At 47.4% G+C, this 18573-nt stretch overlaps 33 non-coding genes across 33 annotated transcripts; all 33 read left to right on the forward strand.

Moving 5' to 3' along the window:
• Nucleotides 1-373: 373 nt before the first annotated feature.
• Nucleotides 374-446, forward strand: Trnar-ucg (transfer RNA arginine (anticodon UCG)). Its single transcript has one exon. It is a non-coding gene; the product is annotated as a tRNA-Arg (tRNA).
• Nucleotides 447-1280: 834 nt separating this feature from the next.
• On the forward strand, nt 1281-1352 carry Trnat-agu (transfer RNA threonine (anticodon AGU)). The gene has a single exon. It is a non-coding gene; the product is annotated as a tRNA-Thr (tRNA).
• A 554-nt stretch (nt 1353-1906) lies between these two features.
• Trnar-ucg (transfer RNA arginine (anticodon UCG)) lies at nt 1907-1979 on the forward strand. Its single transcript has one exon. It is a non-coding gene; the product is annotated as a tRNA-Arg (tRNA).
• A 440-nt stretch (nt 1980-2419) lies between these two features.
• Trnak-cuu (transfer RNA lysine (anticodon CUU)) lies at nt 2420-2492 on the forward strand. The gene has a single exon. It is a non-coding gene; the product is annotated as a tRNA-Lys (tRNA).
• A 321-nt stretch (nt 2493-2813) lies between these two features.
• On the forward strand, nt 2814-2885 carry Trnat-agu (transfer RNA threonine (anticodon AGU)). The gene has a single exon. It is a non-coding gene; the product is annotated as a tRNA-Thr (tRNA).
• Nucleotides 2886-3439: 554 nt separating this feature from the next.
• On the forward strand, nt 3440-3512 carry Trnar-ucg (transfer RNA arginine (anticodon UCG)). The gene has a single exon. It is a non-coding gene; the product is annotated as a tRNA-Arg (tRNA).
• Nucleotides 3513-3952: 440 nt separating this feature from the next.
• Trnak-cuu (transfer RNA lysine (anticodon CUU)) lies at nt 3953-4025 on the forward strand. Its single transcript has one exon. It is a non-coding gene; the product is annotated as a tRNA-Lys (tRNA).
• Nucleotides 4026-4346: 321 nt separating this feature from the next.
• Trnat-agu (transfer RNA threonine (anticodon AGU)) lies at nt 4347-4418 on the forward strand. Its single transcript has one exon. It is a non-coding gene; the product is annotated as a tRNA-Thr (tRNA).
• A 555-nt stretch (nt 4419-4973) lies between these two features.
• Nucleotides 4974-5046, forward strand: Trnar-ucg (transfer RNA arginine (anticodon UCG)). Its single transcript has one exon. It is a non-coding gene; the product is annotated as a tRNA-Arg (tRNA).
• A 440-nt stretch (nt 5047-5486) lies between these two features.
• Nucleotides 5487-5559, forward strand: Trnak-cuu (transfer RNA lysine (anticodon CUU)). The gene has a single exon. It is a non-coding gene; the product is annotated as a tRNA-Lys (tRNA).
• Nucleotides 5560-5880: 321 nt separating this feature from the next.
• Trnat-agu (transfer RNA threonine (anticodon AGU)) lies at nt 5881-5952 on the forward strand. Its single transcript has one exon. It is a non-coding gene; the product is annotated as a tRNA-Thr (tRNA).
• A 556-nt stretch (nt 5953-6508) lies between these two features.
• Nucleotides 6509-6581, forward strand: Trnar-ucg (transfer RNA arginine (anticodon UCG)). Its single transcript has one exon. It is a non-coding gene; the product is annotated as a tRNA-Arg (tRNA).
• A 439-nt stretch (nt 6582-7020) lies between these two features.
• Nucleotides 7021-7093, forward strand: Trnak-cuu (transfer RNA lysine (anticodon CUU)). Its single transcript has one exon. It is a non-coding gene; the product is annotated as a tRNA-Lys (tRNA).
• A 1297-nt stretch (nt 7094-8390) lies between these two features.
• Nucleotides 8391-8463, forward strand: Trnak-cuu (transfer RNA lysine (anticodon CUU)). Its single transcript has one exon. It is a non-coding gene; the product is annotated as a tRNA-Lys (tRNA).
• Nucleotides 8464-8784: 321 nt separating this feature from the next.
• On the forward strand, nt 8785-8856 carry Trnat-agu (transfer RNA threonine (anticodon AGU)). The gene has a single exon. It is a non-coding gene; the product is annotated as a tRNA-Thr (tRNA).
• Nucleotides 8857-9410: 554 nt separating this feature from the next.
• On the forward strand, nt 9411-9483 carry Trnar-ucg (transfer RNA arginine (anticodon UCG)). The gene has a single exon. It is a non-coding gene; the product is annotated as a tRNA-Arg (tRNA).
• A 440-nt stretch (nt 9484-9923) lies between these two features.
• Nucleotides 9924-9996, forward strand: Trnak-cuu (transfer RNA lysine (anticodon CUU)). Its single transcript has one exon. It is a non-coding gene; the product is annotated as a tRNA-Lys (tRNA).
• A 321-nt stretch (nt 9997-10317) lies between these two features.
• Nucleotides 10318-10389, forward strand: Trnat-agu (transfer RNA threonine (anticodon AGU)). Its single transcript has one exon. It is a non-coding gene; the product is annotated as a tRNA-Thr (tRNA).
• A 527-nt stretch (nt 10390-10916) lies between these two features.
• On the forward strand, nt 10917-10989 carry Trnar-ucg (transfer RNA arginine (anticodon UCG)). Its single transcript has one exon. It is a non-coding gene; the product is annotated as a tRNA-Arg (tRNA).
• A 439-nt stretch (nt 10990-11428) lies between these two features.
• Nucleotides 11429-11501, forward strand: Trnak-cuu (transfer RNA lysine (anticodon CUU)). The gene has a single exon. It is a non-coding gene; the product is annotated as a tRNA-Lys (tRNA).
• A 918-nt stretch (nt 11502-12419) lies between these two features.
• Trnar-ucg (transfer RNA arginine (anticodon UCG)) lies at nt 12420-12492 on the forward strand. Its single transcript has one exon. It is a non-coding gene; the product is annotated as a tRNA-Arg (tRNA).
• Nucleotides 12493-12931: 439 nt separating this feature from the next.
• Trnak-cuu (transfer RNA lysine (anticodon CUU)) lies at nt 12932-13004 on the forward strand. Its single transcript has one exon. It is a non-coding gene; the product is annotated as a tRNA-Lys (tRNA).
• A 321-nt stretch (nt 13005-13325) lies between these two features.
• Nucleotides 13326-13397, forward strand: Trnat-agu (transfer RNA threonine (anticodon AGU)). Its single transcript has one exon. It is a non-coding gene; the product is annotated as a tRNA-Thr (tRNA).
• A 527-nt stretch (nt 13398-13924) lies between these two features.
• Trnar-ucg (transfer RNA arginine (anticodon UCG)) lies at nt 13925-13997 on the forward strand. Its single transcript has one exon. It is a non-coding gene; the product is annotated as a tRNA-Arg (tRNA).
• Nucleotides 13998-14437: 440 nt separating this feature from the next.
• Trnak-cuu (transfer RNA lysine (anticodon CUU)) lies at nt 14438-14510 on the forward strand. The gene has a single exon. It is a non-coding gene; the product is annotated as a tRNA-Lys (tRNA).
• A 321-nt stretch (nt 14511-14831) lies between these two features.
• On the forward strand, nt 14832-14903 carry Trnat-agu (transfer RNA threonine (anticodon AGU)). The gene has a single exon. It is a non-coding gene; the product is annotated as a tRNA-Thr (tRNA).
• A 554-nt stretch (nt 14904-15457) lies between these two features.
• Nucleotides 15458-15530, forward strand: Trnar-ucg (transfer RNA arginine (anticodon UCG)). The gene has a single exon. It is a non-coding gene; the product is annotated as a tRNA-Arg (tRNA).
• A 440-nt stretch (nt 15531-15970) lies between these two features.
• Nucleotides 15971-16043, forward strand: Trnak-cuu (transfer RNA lysine (anticodon CUU)). The gene has a single exon. It is a non-coding gene; the product is annotated as a tRNA-Lys (tRNA).
• A 320-nt stretch (nt 16044-16363) lies between these two features.
• Nucleotides 16364-16435, forward strand: Trnat-agu (transfer RNA threonine (anticodon AGU)). The gene has a single exon. It is a non-coding gene; the product is annotated as a tRNA-Thr (tRNA).
• Nucleotides 16436-16983: 548 nt separating this feature from the next.
• Trnar-ucg (transfer RNA arginine (anticodon UCG)) lies at nt 16984-17056 on the forward strand. Its single transcript has one exon. It is a non-coding gene; the product is annotated as a tRNA-Arg (tRNA).
• A 440-nt stretch (nt 17057-17496) lies between these two features.
• Nucleotides 17497-17569, forward strand: Trnak-cuu (transfer RNA lysine (anticodon CUU)). Its single transcript has one exon. It is a non-coding gene; the product is annotated as a tRNA-Lys (tRNA).
• A 321-nt stretch (nt 17570-17890) lies between these two features.
• On the forward strand, nt 17891-17962 carry Trnat-agu (transfer RNA threonine (anticodon AGU)). Its single transcript has one exon. It is a non-coding gene; the product is annotated as a tRNA-Thr (tRNA).
• A 527-nt stretch (nt 17963-18489) lies between these two features.
• Nucleotides 18490-18562, forward strand: Trnar-ucg (transfer RNA arginine (anticodon UCG)). The gene has a single exon. It is a non-coding gene; the product is annotated as a tRNA-Arg (tRNA).
• Nucleotides 18563-18573: the final 11 nt, after the last annotated feature.

Raw genomic sequence — 18573 nt, forward strand, 5'->3', positions numbered from 1 at the left:
GAAATACTTAGTTCTTGTGATGTATTTTCTACCCCTTATAAAGACCCTCGCGAATGTCGTCGTCGTAGTCGGCGCCGGCGCCGCCGCCGCCGCTTTGGTAATAGCGACAACTCGCCATTGTATCACATAGGGTGAGGTACCTTCTGCAAGCGACTGAGATGGCACTAAGCGATTGAAGCTGATTTGCCACCTCTTGTTTGATCAGCGTCATAAGGGCTTGAATGTAACTTGCGATGGGACACAGCAAGAAGTAGCGTCGTACTTTTAGTACTGAAATTTGAGATGGAGAACTGCGTCAAAGATGGGAAATTCATTCTGCCAAGTGTACAAATGGCGAAAATGAAGTGTGTGTGGAGAAGTATACTGCACCAGTGACCGTGTGGCCTAATGGATAAGGCGTCGGACTTCGCATCCGAAGATTGCAGGTTCGAATCCTGTCACGGTCGAGTTTTTCCTGTTCTGCAAAAGATGCATGCTGTTTTACTGTGTTGTTTGAGTACTCTAAAACTAGTTGGAAGTTGCTGCTGTCCGCTTCCTGGCTGCAAAACCGGCGTCTACCAGAAGCACAAGCAAGACAAGGGTGATCTGTAGCGAAGTTTTCGGCACAGTGCCGTTCAGGAGAGTTTTTGTTGGAACTACTGCATCTGATTCAGGAGCCAAGGGCTACGCCACAGGCGTCTGCGCACTGTCGAGCATGTGTGTTGAATAATGGTGCTGATAGCCACGTATCATTTCAAGCAGATTTGATGCCTTTCGGAGACAATTTTTCATTGAATAGGATTGTAGCTGATTTGTGGCAGCAGGAAATAAGTTGTAGTCAAAAGAATCTTCAATAGATGGTCGCAGGTCAAATCAGTATTGTATGGCTCGTAACGCGTTGCGTGCAGCCCGGCTAGCTCAGTCGGTAGAGCATGAGACTCTAAATCTCAGGGTCGTGGGTTTGAGCCCCACGCTGGGCGGCGCAAAATTTTGTGTCTACGCGGATCCAACATGCGCCCCTCTCGTGAGCCTTGCGTAATGAACGTAACGGGTTACGACGATGCCTAGCTTCGTATGAATATCAGAGGAACGGTATTTGAAGCTGAAAGTGACTCTGAAATGAAATAAATGTGTTGTTTTGGAATTTTAGTTGTACATCGATATAGTGTGAGATGTGTAGGAAAGCAGCAGCTGTGCTAACTAAATGCAAATAATGGTCGCTCATGCGGTGCGTTTCGAGCTGAAGGGCTCCGATTCACTACTCTGTAAGAACAAAGTACCCGAAAAGGGCGCTAGGAGGCGCCTCCTTAGCTCAGTGGCAGAGCGCTGGTCTAGTAAACCAGAGGTCGTGAGTTCGATCCTCACAGGAGGCAAATGAATTTTGTAACAGCCCCTCCCACCGTGGCCCTTTCGAAAAAAGCGGTCAAGGATAAAAAAAATTATGAATGGGTGCGGTATTTAAGAAATGCTCTCGCAAATGAATAGTGTGAATGGTGCTATTAAAGTGGGCACCAGAATCTGCAGCTTTTGGCAGTCTCCGGAGAATGCCGACGTGAAATACTTAGTTCTTGTGATGTATTTTCTACCCCTGATAAAGACCCTCGCGAATGTCGTCGTCGTCGTCGGCGCCGGCGCCGCCGCCGCCGCTTTGGTAATAGCGACAACTCGCCATTGTATCACATAGGGTGAGGTACCTTCTGCAAGCGACTGAGATGGCACTAAGCGATTGAAGCTGATTTGCCACCTCTTGTTTGATCAGCGTCATAAGGGCTTGAATGTAACTTGCGATGGGACACAGCAAGAAGTAGCGTCGTACTTTTAGTACTGAAATTTGAGATGGAGAACTGCGTCAAAGATGGGAAATTCATTCTGCCAAGTGTACAAATGGCGAAAATGAAGTGTGTGTGGAGAAGTATACTGCACCAGTGACCGTGTGGCCTAATGGATAAGGCGTCGGACTTCGCATCCGAAGATTGCAGGTTCGAATCCTGTCACGGTCGAGTTTTTCCTGTTCTGCAAAAGATGCATGCTGTTTTACTGTGTTGTTTGAGTACTCTAAAACTAGTTGGAAGTTGCTGCTGTCCGCTTCCTGGCTGCAAAACCGGCGTCTACCAGAAGCACAAGCAAGACAAGGGTGATCTGTAGCGAAGTTTTCGGCACAGTGCCGTTCAGGAGAGTTTTTGTTGGAACTACTGCATCTGATTCAGGAGCCAAGGGCTACGCCACAGGCGTCTGCGCACTGTCGAGCATGTGTGTTGAATAATGGTGCTGATAGCCACGTATCATTTCAAGCAGATTTGATGCCTTTCGGAGACAATTTTTCATTGAATAGGATTGTAGCTGATTTGTGGCAGCAGGAAATAAGCTGTAGTCAAAAGAATCTTCAATAGATGGTCGCAGGTCAAATCAGTATTGTATGGCTCGTAACGCGTTGCGTGCAGCCCGGCTAGCTCAGTCGGTAGAGCATGAGACTCTTAATCTCAGGGTCGTGGGTTTGAGCCCCACGCTGGGCGGCGCAAAATTTTGTGTCTACGCGGATCCAACATGCGCCCCTCTCGTGAGCCTTGCGTAATGAACGTAACGGGTTACGACGATGCCTAGCTTCGTATGAATATCAGAGGAACGGTATTTGAAGCTGAAAGTGACTCTGAAATGAAATAAATGTGTTGTTTTGGAATTTTAGTTGTACATCGATATAGTGTGAGATGTGTAGGAAAGCAGCAGCTGTGCTAACTAAATGCAAATAATGGTCGCTCATGCGGTGCGTTTCGAGCTGAAGGGCTCCGATTCACTACTCTGTAAGAACAAAGTACCCGAAAAGGGCGCTAGGAGGCGCCTCCTTAGCTCAGTGGCAGAGCGCTGGTCTAGTAAACCAGAGGTCGTGAGTTCGATCCTCACAGGAGGCAAATGAATTTTGTAACAGCCCCTCCCACCGTGGCCCTTTCGAAAAAAGCGGTCAAGGATAAAAAAAATTATGAATGGGTGCGGTATTTAAGAAATGCTCTCGCAAATGAATAGTGTGAATGGTGCTATTAAAGTGGGCACCAGAATCTGCAGCTTTTGGCAGTCTCCGGAGAATGCCGACGTGAAATACTTAGTTCTTGTGATGTATTTTCTACCCCTGATAAAGACCCTCGCGAATGTCGTCGTCGTCGTCGGCGCCGGCGCCGCCGCCGCCGCTTTGGTAATAGCGACAACTCGCCATTGTATCACATAGGGTGAGGTACCTTCTGCAAGCGACTGAGATGGCACTAAGCGATTGAAGCTGATTTGCCACCTCTTGTTTGATCAGCGTCATAAGGGCTTGAATGTAACTTGCGATGGGACACAGCAAGAAGTAGCGTCGTACTTTTAGTACTGAAATTTGAGATGGAGAACTGCGTCAAAGATGGGAAATTCATTCTGCCAAGTGTACAAATGGCGAAAATGAAGTGTGTGTGGAGAAGTATACTGCACCAGTGACCGTGTGGCCTAATGGATAAGGCGTCGGACTTCGCATCCGAAGATTGCAGGTTCGAATCCTGTCACGGTCGAGTTTTTCCTGTTCTGCAAAAGATGCATGCTGTTTTACTGTGTTGTTTGAGTACTCTAAAACTAGTTGGAAGTTGCTGCTCTCCGCTTCCTGGCTGCAAAACCGGCGTCTACCAGAAGCACAAGCAAGACAAGGGTGATCTGTAGCGAAGTTTTCGGCACAGTGCCGTTCAGGAGAGTTTTAGTTGGAACTACTGCATCTGATTCAGGAGCCAAGGGCTACGCCACAGGCGTCTGCGCACTGTCGAGCATGTGTGTTGAATAATGGTGCTGATAGCCACGTATCATTTCAAGCAGATTTGATGCCTTTCGGAGACAATTTTTCATTGAATAGGATTGTAGCTGATTTGTGGCAGCAGGAAATAAGTTGTAGTCAAAAGAATCTTCAATAGATGGTCGCAGGTCAAATCAGTATTGTATGGCTCGTAACGCGTTGCGTGCAGCCCGGCTAGCTCAGTCGGTAGAGCATGAGACTCTTAATCTCAGGGTCGTGGGTTTGAGCCCCACGCTGGGCGGCGCAAAATTTTGTGTCTACGCGGATCCAACATGCGCCCCTCTCGTGAGCCTTGCGTGATGAACGTAACGGGTTACGACGATGCCTAGCTTCGTATGAATATCAGAGGAACGGTATTTGAAGCTGAAAGTGACTCTGAAATGAAATAAATGTGTTGTTTTGGAATTTTAGTTGTACATCGATATAGTGTGAGATGTGTAGGAAAGCAGCAGCTGTGCTAACTAAATGCAAATAATGGTCGCTCATGCGGTGCGTTTCGAGCTGAAGGGCTCCGATTCACTACTCTGTAAGAACAAAGTACCCGAAAAGGGCGCTAGGAGGCGCCTCCGTAGCTCAGTGGCAGAGCGCTGGTCTAGTAAACCAGAGGTCGTGAGTTCGGTCCTCACAGGAGGCAAATGAATTTTGTAACAGCCCCTCCCACCGTGGCCGTTGCGAAAAAAGCGGTCAAGGATAAAAAAAAATTATGAATGGGTGCGGTATTTAAGAAATGCTCTCGCAAATGAATAGTGTGAATGGTGCTATTAAAGTGGGCACCAGAATCTGCAGCTTTTGGCAGTCTCCGGAGAATGCCGACGTGAAATACTTAGTTCTTGTGATGTATTTTCTACCCCTGATAAAGACCCTCGCGAATGTCGTCGTCGTCGTCGGCGCCGGCGCCGCCGCCGCCGCTTTGGTAATAGCGACAACTCGCCATTGTATCACATAGGGTGAGGTACCTTCTGCAAGCGACTGAGATGGCACTAAGCGATTGAAGCTGATTTGCCACCTCTTGTTTGATCAGCGTCATAAGGGCTTGAATGTAACTTGCGATGGGACACAGCAAGAAGTAGCGTCGTACTTTTAGTACTGAAATTTGAGATGGAGAACTGCGTCAAAGATGGGAAATTCATTCTGCCAAGTGTACAAATGGCGAAAATGAAGTGTGTGTGGAGAAGTATACTGCACCAGTGACCGTGTGGCCTAATGGATAAGGCGTCGGACTTCGGATCCGAAGATTGCAGGTTCGAATCCTGTCACGGTCGAGTTTTTCCTGTTCTGCAAAAGATGCATGCTGTTTTACTGTGTTGTTTGAGTACTCTAAAACTAGTTGGAAGTTGCTGCTGTCCGCTTCCTGGCTGCAAAACCGGCGTCTACCAGAAGCACAAGCAAGACAAGGGTGATCTGTAGCGAAGTTTTCGGCACAGTGCCGTTCAGGAGAGTTTTTGTTGGAACTACTGCATCTGATTCAGGAGCCAAGGGCTACGCCACAGGCGTCTGCGCACTGTCGAGCATGTGTGTTGAATAATGGTGCTGATAGCCACGTATCATTTCAAGCAGATTTGATGCCTTTCGGAGACAATTTTTCATTGAATAGGATTGTAGCTGATTTGTGGCAGCAGGAAATAAGTTGTAGTCAAAAGAATCTTCAATAGATGGTCGCAGGTCAAATCAGTATTGTATGGCTCGTAACGCGTTGCGTGCAGCCCGGCTAGCTCAGTCGGTAGAGCATGAGACTCTTAATCTCAGGGTCGTGGGTTCGAGCCCCACGCTGGGCGGCGCAAAATTTTGTGTCTACGCGGATCCAACATGCGCCCCTCTCGTGAGCCTTGCGTAATGAACGTAACGGGTTACGACGATGCCTAGCTTCGTATGAATATCAGAGGAACGGTATTTGAAGCTGAAAGTGACTCTGAAATGAAATAAATGTGTTGTTTTGGAATTTTAGTTGTACATCGATATAGTGTGAGATGTGTAGGAAAGCAGCAGCTGTGCTAACTAAATGCAAATAACGGTCGCTAATGCGGTGCGTTTCGAGCTGAAGGGCTCCGATTCACTACTCTGTAAGAACAAAGTACCCGAAAAAGGCGCTCGGAGGCGCCTCCTTAGCTCAGTGGCAGGGCGCTGGTCTAGTAAACCAGAGGTCGTGAGTTCGATCCTCACAGGAGGCAAATGAATTTTGTAACAGCCCCTCCCACCGTGGCCCTTTCGAAAAAAGCGGTCAAGGATAAAAAAAATTATGAATGGGTGCGGTATTTAAGAAATGCTCTCGCAAATGAATAGTGTGAATGGTGCTATTAAAGTGGGCACCAGAATCTGCTGCTTTTGGCAGTCTCCGGAGAATGCCGACGTGAAATACTTAGTTCTTGTGATGTATTTTCTACCCCTGATAAGACCCTCGCGATTGTCGTCGGCGGCGGCGCCGACGGCGCCGCCGCCGCCGACGCTTTGGTAATAGCGACAACTCGCCATTGTATCACATAGGGTGAGGTACCTTCTGCAAGCGACTGAGATGGCACTAAGCGATTGAAGCTGATTTGCCACCTCTTGTTTGATCAGCGTCATAAGGGCTTGAATGTAACTTGCGATGGGACACAGCAAGAAGTAGCGTCGTACTTTTAGTACTGAAATTTGAGATGGAGAACTGCGTCAAAGATGGGAAATTCATTCTGCCAAGTGTACAAATGGCGAAAATGAAGTGTGTGTGGAGAAGTATACTGCACCAGTGACCGTGTGGCCTAATGGATAAGGCGTCGGACTTCGGATCCGAAGATTGCAGGTTCGAATCCTGTCACGGTCGAGTTTTTCCTGTTCTGCAAAAGATGCATGCTGTTTTACTGTGTTGTTTGAGTACTTAAAACTAGTTGGAATTTGCTGCTGTCCGCTTCCTGGCTGCAAAACCGGCGTCTACCAGAAGCACAAGCAAGACAAGGGTGATCTGTAGCGAAGTTTTCGGCACAGTGCCGTTCAGGAGAGTTTTTGTTGGAACTACTGCATCTGATTCAGGAGCCAAGGGCTACGCCACAGGCGTCTGCGCACTGTCGAGCATGTGTGTTGAATAATGGTGCTGATAGCCACGTATCATTTCAAGCAGATTTGATGCCTTTCGGAGACAATTTTTCATTGAATAGGATTGTAGCTGATTTGTGGCAGCAGGAAATAAGTTGTAGTCAAAAGAATCTTCAATAGATGGTCGCAGGTCAAATCAGTATCGTATGGCTCGTAACGCGTTGCGTGCAGCCCGGCTAGCTCAGTCGGTAGAGCATGAGACTCTTAATCTCAGGGTCGTGGGTTTGAGCCCCACGCTGGGCGGCGCAAAATTTTGTGTCTACGCGGATCCAACATGCGCCTCTCTCTTGAGCCTTGCGTAATGAACGTAACGGGTTACGACGATGCCTAGCTTCGTATGAATATCAGAGGAACGGTATTTGAAGCTGAAAGTGACTCTGAAATGAAATAAATGTGTTGTTTTGGAAATTTAGTTGTACATCGATATAGTGAGAGATGTGTAGGAAAGCAGCAGCTGTGCTAACTAAATGCAAATAAAGGTCGCTCATGCGGTGCGTTTCGAGCTGAAGGGCTCCGATTCACTACTCTGTAAGAACAAAGGGCGCTGGTCTAGTAAACCAGAGGTCGTGAGTTCGAACCTCACAGGAGGCAAATGAATTTTGTAACAGCCCCTCCCACCGTGGCCCTTTCGATAAGCGGTCAAGGATAAAAAAAATTATGAATGGGTGCGGTATTTAAGAAATGCTCTCGCAAATGAATAGTGTGAATGGTGCTATTAAAGTGGGCACCAGAATCTGCTGCTTTTGGCAGTCTCCGGAGAATGCCGACGTGAAATACTTAGTTCTTGTGATGTATTTTCTACCCCTGATAAAGACCCTCGCGATTGTCGTCGTCGTCGTCGTCGTCGGCGCCGCCGCCGCCGCTTTGGTAATAGCGACAACTCGCCATTGTATCACATAGGGTGAGGTACCTTCTGCAAGCGACTGAGATGGCACTAAGCGATTGAAGCTGATTTGCCACCTCTTGTTTGATCAGCGTCATAAGGGCTTGAATGTAACTTGCGATGGGACACAGCAAGAAGTAAAAAAAAAAAAAAAAAAAAATGGATAATGCGTCGGACTTCGGATCCGAAGATTGCAGGTTCGAATCCTGTCACGGTCGAGTTTTTCCTGTTCTGCAAAAGATGCATGCTGTTTTACTGTGTTGTTTGAGTACTCTAAAACTAGTTGGAATTTGCTGCTGTCCGCTTCCTGGCTGCAAAACCGGCGTCTACCAGAAGCACAAGCAAGACAAGGGTGATCTGTAGCGAAGTTTTCGGCACAGTGCCGTTCAGGAGAGTTTTTGTTGGAACTACTGCATCTGATTCAGGAGCCAAGGGCTACGCCACAGGCGTCTGCGCACTGTCGAGCATGTGTGTTGAATAATGGTGCTGATAGCCACGTATCATTTCAAGCAGATTTGATGCCTTTCGGAGACAATTTTCATTGAATAGGATTGTAGCTGATTTGTGGCAGCAGGAAATAAGTTGTAGTCAAAAGAATCTTCAATAGATGGTCGCAGGTCAAATCAGTATTGTATGGCTCGTAACGCGTTGCGTGCAGCCCGGCTAGCTCAGTCGGTAGAGCATGAGACTCTTAATCTCAGGGTCGTGGGTTTGAGCCCCACGCTGGGCGGCGCAAAGTTTTGTGTCTACGCGGATCCAACATGCGCCCCTCTCGTGAGCCTTGCGTAATGAACGTAACGGGTTACGACGATGCCTAGCTTCGTATGAATATCAGAGGAACGGTATTTGAAGCTGAAAGTGACTCTGAAATGAAATAAATGTGTTGTTTTGGAATTTTAGTTGTACATCGATATAGTGTGAGATGTGTAGGAAAGCAGCAGCTGTGCTAACTAAATGCAAATAATGGTCGCTCATGCGGTGCGTTTCGAGCTGAAGGGCTCCGATTCACTACTCTGTAAGAACAAAGTACCCGAAAAGGGCGCTAGGAGGCGCCTCCTTAGCTCAGTGGCAGAGCGCTGGTCTAGTAAACCAGAGGTCGTGAGTTCGATCCTCACAGGAGGCAAATGAATTTTGTAACAGCCCCTCCCACCGTGGCCCTTTCGAAAAAAGCGGTCAAGGATAAAAAAAATTATGAATGGGTGCGGTATTTAAGAAATGCTCTCGCAAATGAATAGTGTGAATGGTGCTATTAAAGTGGGCACCAGAATCTGCAGCTTTTGGCAGTCTCCGGAGAATGCCGACGTGAAATACTTAGTTCTTGTGATGTATTTTCTACCCCTGATAAAGACCCTCGCGAATGTCGTCGTCGTCGTCGGCGCCGGCGCCGCCGCCGCCGCTTTGGTAATAGCGACAACTCGCCATTGTATCACATAGGGTGAGGTACCTTCTGCAAGCGACTGAGATGGCACTAAGCGATTGAAGCTGATTTGCCACCTCTTGTTTGATCAGCGTCATAAGGGCTTGAATGTAACTTGCGATGGGACACAGCAAGAAGTAGCGTCGTACTTTTAGTACTGAAATTTGAGATGGAGAACTGCGTCAAAGATGGGAAATTCATTCTGCCAAGTGTACAAATGGCGAAAATGAAGTGTGTGTGGAGAAGTATACTGCACCAGTGACCGTGTGGCCTAATGGATAAGGCGTCGGACTTCGGATCCGAAGATTGCAGGTTCGAATCCTGTCACGGTCGAGTTTTTCCTGTTCTGCAAAAGATGCATGCTGTTTTACTGTGTTGTTTGAGTACTCTAAAACTAGTTGGAAGTTGCTGCTGTCCGCTTCCTGGCTGCAAAACCGGCGTCTACCAGAAGCACAAGCAAGACAAGGGTGATCTGTAGCGAAGTTTTCGGCACAGTGCCGTTCAGGAGAGTTTTTGTTGGAACTACTGCATCTGATTCAGGAGCCAAGGGCTACGCCACAGGCGTCTGCGCACTGTCGAGCATGTGTGTTGAATAATGGTGCTGATAGCCACGTATCATTTCAAGCAGATTTGATGCCTTTCGGAGACAATTTTTCATTGAATAGGATTGTAGCTGATTTGTGGCAGCAGGAAATAAGTTGTAGTCAAAAGAATCTTCAATAGATGGTCGCAGGTCAAATCAGTATTGTATGGCTCGTAACGCGTTGCGTGCAGCCCGGCTAGCTCAGTCGGTAGAGCATGAGACTCTTAATCTCAGGGTCGTGGGTTTGAGCCCCACGCTGGGCGGCGCAAAATTTTGTGTCTACGCGGATCCAACATGCGCGCCTCTCGTGAGCCTTGCGTAATGAACGTAACGGGTTACGACGATGCCTAGCTTCGTATGAATATCAGAGGAACGGTATTTGAAGCTGAAAGTGACTCTGAAATGAAATAAATGTGTTGTTTTGGAATTTTAGTTGTACATCGATATAGTGTGAGATGTGTAGGAAAGCAGCAGCTGTGCTAACTAAATGCAAATAATGGTCGCTCATGCGGTGCGTTTCGAGCTGAAGGGCTCCGATTCACTACTCTGTAAGAACAAAGTACCCGAAAAGGGCGCTAGGAGGCGCCTCCTTAGCTCAGTGGCAGAGCGCTGGTCTAGTAAACCAGAGGTCGTGAGTTCGATCCTCACAGGAGGCAAATGAATTTTGTAACAGCCCCTCCCACCGTGGCCCTTTCGAAAAAAGCGGTCAAGGATAAAAAAAATTATGAATGGGTGCGGTATTTAAGAAATGCTCTCGCAAATGAATAGTGTGAATGGTGCTATTAAAGTGGGCACCAGAATCTGCAGCTTTTGGCAGTCTCCGGAGAATGCCGACGTGAAATACTTAGTTCTTGTGATGTATTTTCTACCCCTGATAAAGACCCTCGCGAATGTCGTCGTCGCTTTGGTAATAGCGACAACTCGCCATTGTATCACATAGGGTGAGGTACCTTCTGCAAGCGACTGAGATGGCACTAAGCGATTGAAGCTGATTTGCCACCTCTTGTTTGATCAGCGTCATAAGGGCTTGAATGTAACTTGCGATGGGACACAGCAAGAAGTAGCGTCGTACTTTTAGTACTGAAATTTGAGATGGAGAACTGCGTCAAAGATGGGAAATTCATTCTGCCAAGTGTACAAATGGCGAAAATGAAGTGTGTGTGGAAAAGTATACTGCACCAGTGACCGTGTGGCCTAATGGATAAGGCGTCGGACTTCGGATCCGAAGATTGCAGGTTCGAATCCTGTCACGGTCGAGTTTTTCCTGTTCTGCAAAAGATGCATGCTGTTTTACTGTGTTGTTTGAGTACTTAAAACTAGTTGGAATTTGCTGCTGTCCGCTTCCTGGCTGCAAAACCGGCGTCTACCAGAAGCACAAGCAAGACAAGGGTGATCTGTAGCGAAGTTTTCGGCACAGTGCCGTTCAGGAGAGTTTTTGTTGGAACTACTGCATCTGATTCAGGAGCCAAGGGCTACGCCACAGGCGTCTGCGCACTGTCGAGCATGTGTGTTGAATAATGGTGCTGATAGCCACGTATCATTTCAAGCAGATTTGATGCCTTTCGGAGACAATTTTTCATTGAATAGGATTGTAGCTGATTTGTGGCAGCAGGAAATAAGTTGTAGTCAAAAGAATCTTCAATAGATGGTCGCAGGTCAAATCAGTATCGTATGGCTCGTAACGCGTTGCGTGCAGCCCGGCTAGCTCAGTCGGTAGAGCATGAGACTCTTAATCTCAGGGTCGTGGGTTTGAGCCCCACGCTGGGCGGCGCAAAATTTTGTGTCTACGCGGATCCAACATGCGCCTCTCTCTTGAGCCTTGCGTAATGAACGTAACGGGTTACGACGATGCCTAGCTTCGTATGAATATCAGAGGAACGGTATTTGAAGCTGAAAGTGACTCTGAAATGAAATAAATGTGTTGTTTTGGAAATTTAGTTGTACATCGATATAGTGAGAGATGTGTAGGAAAGCAGCAGCTGTGCTAACTAAATGCAAATAAAGGTCGCTCATGCGGTGCGTTTCGAGCTGAAGGGCTCCGATTCACTACTCTGTAAGAACAAAGGGCGCTGGTCTAGTAAACCAGAGGTCGTGAGTTCGAACCTCACAGGGGGCAAATGAATTTTGTAACAGCCCCTCCCACCGTGGCCCTTTCGATAAGCGGTCAAGGATAAAAAAAATTATGAATGGGTGCGGTATTTAAGAAATGCTCTCGCAAATGAATAGTGTGAATGGTGCTATTAAAGTGGGCACCAGAATCTGCTGCTTTTGGCAGTCTCCGGAGAATGCCGACGTGAAATACTTAGTTCTTGTGATGTATTTTCTACCCCTGATAAAGACCCTCGCGATTGTCGTCGTCGTCGTCGTCGTCGTCGTCATCGTCGGCGCCGCCACCGCCGCCGCCGCTTTGGTAATAGCGACAACTCGCCATTGTATCACATAGGGTGAGGTACCTTCTGCAAGCGACTGAGATGGCACTAAGCGATTGAAGCTGATTTGCCACCTCTTGTTTGATCAGCGTCATAAGGGCTTGAATGTAACTTGCGATGGGACACAGCAAGAAGTAGCGTCGTACTTTTAGTACTGAAATTTGAGATGGAGAACTGCGTCAAAGATGGGAAATTCATTCTGCCAAGTGTACAAATGGCGAAAATGAAGTGTGTGTGGAGAAGTATACTGCACCAGTGACCGTGTGGCCTAATGGATAATGCGTCGGACTTCGGATCCGAAGATTGCAGGTTCGAATCCTGTCACGGTCGAGTTTTTCCTGTTGTGCAAAAGATGCATGCTGTTTTACTGTGTTGTTTGAGTACTCTAAAACTAGTTGGAATTTGCTGCTGTCCGCTTCCTGGCTGCAAAACCGGCGTCTACCAGAAGCACAAGCAAGACAAGGGTGATCTGTAGCGAAGTTTTCGGCACAGTGCCGTTCAGGAGAGTTTTTGTTGGAACTACTGCATCTGATTCAGGAGCCAAGGGCTACGCCACAGGCGTCTCCGCACTGTCGAGCATGTGTGTTGAATAATGGTGCTGATAGCCACGTATCATTTCAAGCAGATTTGATGCCTTTCGGAGACAATTTTCATTGAATAGGATTGTAGCTGATTTGTGGCAGCAGGAAATAAGTTGTAGTCAAAAGAATCTTCAATAGATGGTCGCAGGTCAAATCAGTATTGTATGGCTCGTAACGCGTTGCGTGCAGCCCGGCTAGCTCAGTCGGTAGAGCATGAGACTCTTAATCTCAGGGTCGTGGGTTTGAGCCCCACGCTGGGCGGCGCAAAGTTTTGTGTCTACGCGGATCCAACATGCGCCCCTCTCGTGAGCCTTGCGTAATGAACGTAACGGGTTACGACGATGCCTAGCTTCGTATGAATATCAGAGGAACGGTATTTGAAGCTGAAAGTGACTCTGAAATGAAATAAATGTGTTGTTTTGGAATTTTAGTTGTACATCGATATAGTGTGAGATGTGTAGGAAAGCAGCAGCTGTGCTAACTAAATGCAAATAATGGTCGCTCATGCGGTGCGTTTCGAGCTGAAGGGCTCCGATTCACTACTCTGTAAGAACAAAGTACCCGAAAAGGGCGCTAGGAGGCGCCTCCTTAGCTCAGTGGCAGAGCGCTGGTCTAGTAAACCAGAGGTCGTGAGTTCGATCCTCACAGGAGGCAAATGAATTTTGTAACAGCCCCTCCCACCGTGGCCCTTTCGAAAAAAGCGGTCAAGGATAAAAAAAATTATGAATGGGTGCGGTATTTAAGAAATGCTCTCGCAAATGAATAGTGTGAATGGTGCTATTAAAGTGGGCACCAGAATCTGCAGCTTTTGGCAGTCTCCGGAGAATGCCGACGTGAAATACTTAGTTCTTGTGATGTATTTTCTACCCCTGATAAAGACCCTCGCGAATGTCGTCGTCGCTTTGGTAATAGCGACAACTCGCCATTGTATCACATAGGGTGAGGTACCTTCTGCAAGCGACTGAGATGGCACTAAGCGATTGAAGCTGATTTGCCACCTCTTGTTTGATCAGCGTCATAAGGGCTTGAATGTAACTTGCGATGGGACACAGCAAGAAGTAGCGTCGTACTTTTAGTACTGAAATTTGAGATGGAGAACTGCGTCAAAGATGGGAAATTCATTCTGCCAAGTGTACAAATGGCGAAAATGAAGTGTGTGTGGAGAAGTATACTGCACCAGTGACCGTGTGGCCTAATGGATAAGGCGTCGAACTTCGCATCCGAAGATTGCAGGTTCGAATCCTGTCACGGTCGAGTTTTTCCTGTTCTGCAAAAGATGCATGCTGTTTTACTGTGTTGTTTGAGTACTCTAAAACTAGTTGGAAGTTGCTGCTGTCCGCTTCCTGGCTGCAAAACCGGCGTCTACCAGAAGCACAAGCAAGACAAGGGTGATCTGTAGCGAAGTTTTCGGCACAGTGCCGTTCAGGAGAGTTTTTGTTGGAACTACTGCATCTGATTCAGGAGCCAAGGGCTACGCCACAGGCGTCTGCGCACTGTCGAGCATGTGTGTTGAATAATGGTGCTGATAGCCACGTATCATTTCAAGCAGATTTGATGCCTTTCGGAGACAATTTTTCATTGAATAGGATTGTAGCTGATTTGTGGCAGCAGGAAATAAGTTGTAGTCAAAAGAATCTTCAATAGATGGTCGCAGGTCAAATCAGTATTGTATGGCTCGTAACGCGTTGCGTGCAGCCCGGCTAGCTCAGTCGGTAGAGCATGAGACTCTTAATCTCAGGGTCGTGGGTTTGAGCCCCACGCTGGGCGGCGCAAAATTTTGTGTCTACGCGGATCCAACATGCGCGCCTCTCGTGAGCCTTGCGTAATGAACGTAACGGGTTACGACGATGCCTAGCTTCGTATGAATATCAGAGGAACGGTATTTGAAGCTGAAAGTGACTCTGAAATGAAATAAATGTGTTGTTTTGGAATTTTAGTTGTACATCGATATAGTGTGAGATGTGTAGGAAAGCAGCAGCTGTGCTAACTAAATGCAAATAATGGTCGCTCATGCGGTGCGTTTCGAGCTGAAGGGCTCCGATTCACTACTCTGTAAGAACAAAGTACCCGAAAAGGGCGCTAGGAGGCGCCTCCTTAGCTCAGTGGCAGAGCGCTGGTCTAGTAAACCAGAGGTCGTGAGTTCGATCCTCACAGGAGGCAAATGAATTTTGTAACAGCCCCTCCCACCGTGGCCGTTGCGAAAAAAGCGGTCAAGGATAAAAAAAATTATGAATGGGTGCGGTATTTAAGAAATGCTCTCGCAAATGAATAGTGTGAATGGTGCTATTAAAGTGGGCACCAGAATCTGCAGCTTTTGGCAGTCTCCGGAGAATGCCGACGTGAAATACTTAGTTCTTGTGATGTATTTTCTACCCCTGATAAAGACGCTCGCGAATGTCGTCGTCGTCGTCGGCGCCGGCGCCGCCGCCGCCGCTTTGGTAATAGCGACAACTCGCCATTGTATCACATAGGGTGAGGTACCTTCTGCAAGCGACTGAGATGGCACTAAGCGATTGAAGCTGATTTGCCACCTCTTGTTTGATCAGCGTCATAAGGGCTTGAATGTAACTTGCGATGGGACACAGCAAGAAGTAGCGTCGTACTTTTAGTACTGAAATTTGAGATGGAGAACTGCGTCAAAGATGGGAAATTCATTCTGCCAAGTGTACAAATGGCGAAAATGAAGTGTGTGTGGAGAAGTATACTGCACCAGTGACCGTGTGGCCTAATGGATAAGGCGTCGGACTTCGCATCCGAAGATTGCAGGTTCGAATCCTGTCACGGTCGAGTTTTTCCTGTTCTGCAAAAGATGCATGCTGTTTTACTGTGTTGTTTGAGTACTCTAAAACTAGTTGGAAGTTGCTGCTGTCCGCTTCCTGGCTGCAAAACCGGCGTCTACCAGAAGCACAAGCAAGACAAGGGTGATCTGTAGCGAAGTTTTCGGCACAGTGCCGTTCAGGAGAGTTTTTGTTGGAACTACTGCATCTGATTCAGGAGCCAAGGGCTACGCCACAGGCGTCTGCGCACTGTCGAGCATGTGTGTTGAATAATGGTGCTGATAGCCACGTATCATTTCAAGCAGATTTGATGCCTTTCGGAGACAATTTTTCATTGAATAGGATTGTAGCTGATTTGTGGCAGCAGGAAATAAGTTGTAGTCAAAAGAATCTTCAATAGATGGTCGCAGGTCAAATCAGTATTGTATGGCTCGTAACGCGTTGCGTGCAGCCCGGCTAGCTCAGTCGGTAGAGCATGAGACTCTTAATCTCAGGGTCGTGGGTTCGAGCCCCACGCTGGGCGGCGCAAAATTTGTGTCTACGCGGATCCAACATGCGCCCCTCTCGTGAGCCTTGCGTAATGAACGTAACGGGTTACGACGATGCCTAGCTTCGTATGAATATCAGAGGAACGGTATTTGAAGCTGAAAGTGACTCTGAAATGAAATAAATGTGTTGTTTTGGAATTTTAGTTGTACATCGATATAGTGTGAGATGTGTAGGAAAGCAGCAGCTGTGCTAACTAAATGCAAACAATGGTCGCTCATGCGGTGCGTTTCGAGCTGAAGGGCTCCGATTCACTATTCTGTAAGAACAAAGTACCCGAAAAGGGCGCTAGGAGGCGCCTCCTTAGCTCAGTGGCAGAGCGCTGGTCTAGTAAACCAGAGGTCGTGAGTTCGATCCTCACAGGAGGCAAATGAATTTTGTAACAGCCCCTCCCACCGTGGCCCTTTCGAAAAAAGCGGTCAAGGATAAAAAAAATTATGAATGGGTGCGGTATTTAAGAAATGCTCTCGCGAATGAATAGTGTGAATGGTGCTATTAAAGTGGGCACCAGAATCTGCAGCTTTTGGCAGTCTCCGGAGAATGCCGACGTGAAATACTTAGTTCTTGTGATGTATTTTCTACCCCTGATAAAGACCCTCGCGATTGTCGTCGTCGTCGGCGCCGCCGCCGCCGCCGCTTTGGTAATAGCGACAACTCGCCATTGTATCACATAGGGTGAGGTACCTTCTGCAAGCGACTGAGATGGCACTAAGCGATTGAAGCTGATTTGCCACCTCTTGTTTGATCAGCGTCATAAGGGCTTGAATGTAACTTGCGATGGGACACAGCAAGAAGTAGCGTCGTACTTTTAGTACTGAAATTTGAGATGGAGAACTGCGTCAAAGATGGGAAATTCATTCTGCCAAGTGTACAAATGGCGAAAATGAAGTGTGTGTGGAGAAGTATACTGCACCAGTGACCGTGTGGCCTAATGGATAAGGCGTCGGACTTCGGATCCGAAGATTGCAGGTTCGAATCCTGTCACGGTCGAGTTTTTCCTGTTCTGCAAAAGATGCATGCTGTTTTACTGTGTTGTTTGAGTACTCTAAAACTAGTTGGAATTTGCTGCTGTCCGCTTCCTGGCTGCAAAACCGGCGTCTACCAGAAGCACAAGCAAGACAAGGGTGATCTGTAGCGAAGTTTTCGGCACAGTGCCGTTCAGGAGAGTTTTTGTTGGAACTACTGCATCTGATTCAGGAGCCAAGGGCTACGCCACAGGCGTCTGCGCACTGTCGAGCATGTGTGTTGAATAATGGTGCTGATAGCCACGTATCATTTCAAGCAGATTTGATGCCTTTCGGAGACAATTTTTCATTGAATAGGATTGTAGCTGATTTGTGGCAGCAGGAAATAAGTTGTAGTCAAAAGAATCTTCAATAGATGGTCGCAGGTCAAATCAGTATTGTATGGCTCGTAACGCGTTGCGTGCAGCCCGGCTAGCTCAGTCGGTAGAGCATGAGACTCTTAATCTCAGGGTCGTGGGTTTGAGCCCCACGCTGGGCGGCGCAAAATTTTGTGTCTACGCGGATCCAACATGCGCGCCTCTCGTGAGCCTTGCGTAATGAACGTAACGGGTTACGACGATGCCTAGCTTCGTATGAATATCAGAGGAACGGTATTTGAAGCTGAAAGTGACTCTGAAATGAAATAAATGTGTTGTTTTGGAATTTTAGTTGTACATCGATATAGTGTGAGATGTGTAGGAAAGCAGCAGCTGTGCTAACTAAATGCAAATAATGGTCGCTCATGCGGTGCGTTTCGAGCTGAAGGGCTCCGATTCACTACTCTGTAAGAACAAAGTACCCGAAAAGGGCGCTAGGAGGCGCCTCCTTAGCTCAGTGGCAGAGCGCTGGTCTAGTAAACCAGAGGTCGTGAGTTCGATCCTCACAGGAGGCAAATGAATTTTGTAACAGCCCCTCCCACCGTGGCCCTTTCGAAAAAAGCGGTCAAGGATAAAAAAAATTATGAATGGGTGCGGTATTTAAGAAATGCTCTCGCAAATGAATAGTGTGAATGGTGCTATTAAAGTGGGCACCAGAATCTGCAGCTTTTGGCAGTCTCCGGAGAATGCCGACGTGAAATACTTAGTTCTTGTGATGTATTTTCTACCCCTGATAAAGACCCTCGCGAATGTCGTCGTCGCTTTGGTAATAGCGACAACTCGCCATTGTATCACATAGGGTGAGGTACCTTCTGCAAGCGACTGAGATGGCACTAAGCGTTTGAAGCTGATTTGCCACCTCTTGTTTGATCAGCGTCATAAGGGCTTGAATGTAACTTGCGATGGGACACAGCAAGAAGTAGCGTCGTACTTTTAGTACTGAAATTTGAGATGGAGAACTGCGTCAAAGATGGGAAATTCATTCTGCCAAGTGTACAAATGGCGAAAATGAAGTGTGTGTGGAGAAGTATACTGCACCAGTGACCGTGTGGCCTAATGGATAAGGCGTCGGACTTCGCATCCGAAGATTGCAGGTTCGAATCCTGTCACGGTCGAGTTTTTCCTG

This window comes from Schistocerca cancellata, unplaced genomic scaffold (assembly GCF_023864275.1).
Source record: "Schistocerca cancellata isolate TAMUIC-IGC-003103 unplaced genomic scaffold, iqSchCanc2.1 HiC_scaffold_316, whole genome shotgun sequence".
In the NCBI taxonomy this organism is placed as follows: Eukaryota; Metazoa; Arthropoda; class Insecta; order Orthoptera; family Acrididae; genus Schistocerca; species Schistocerca cancellata.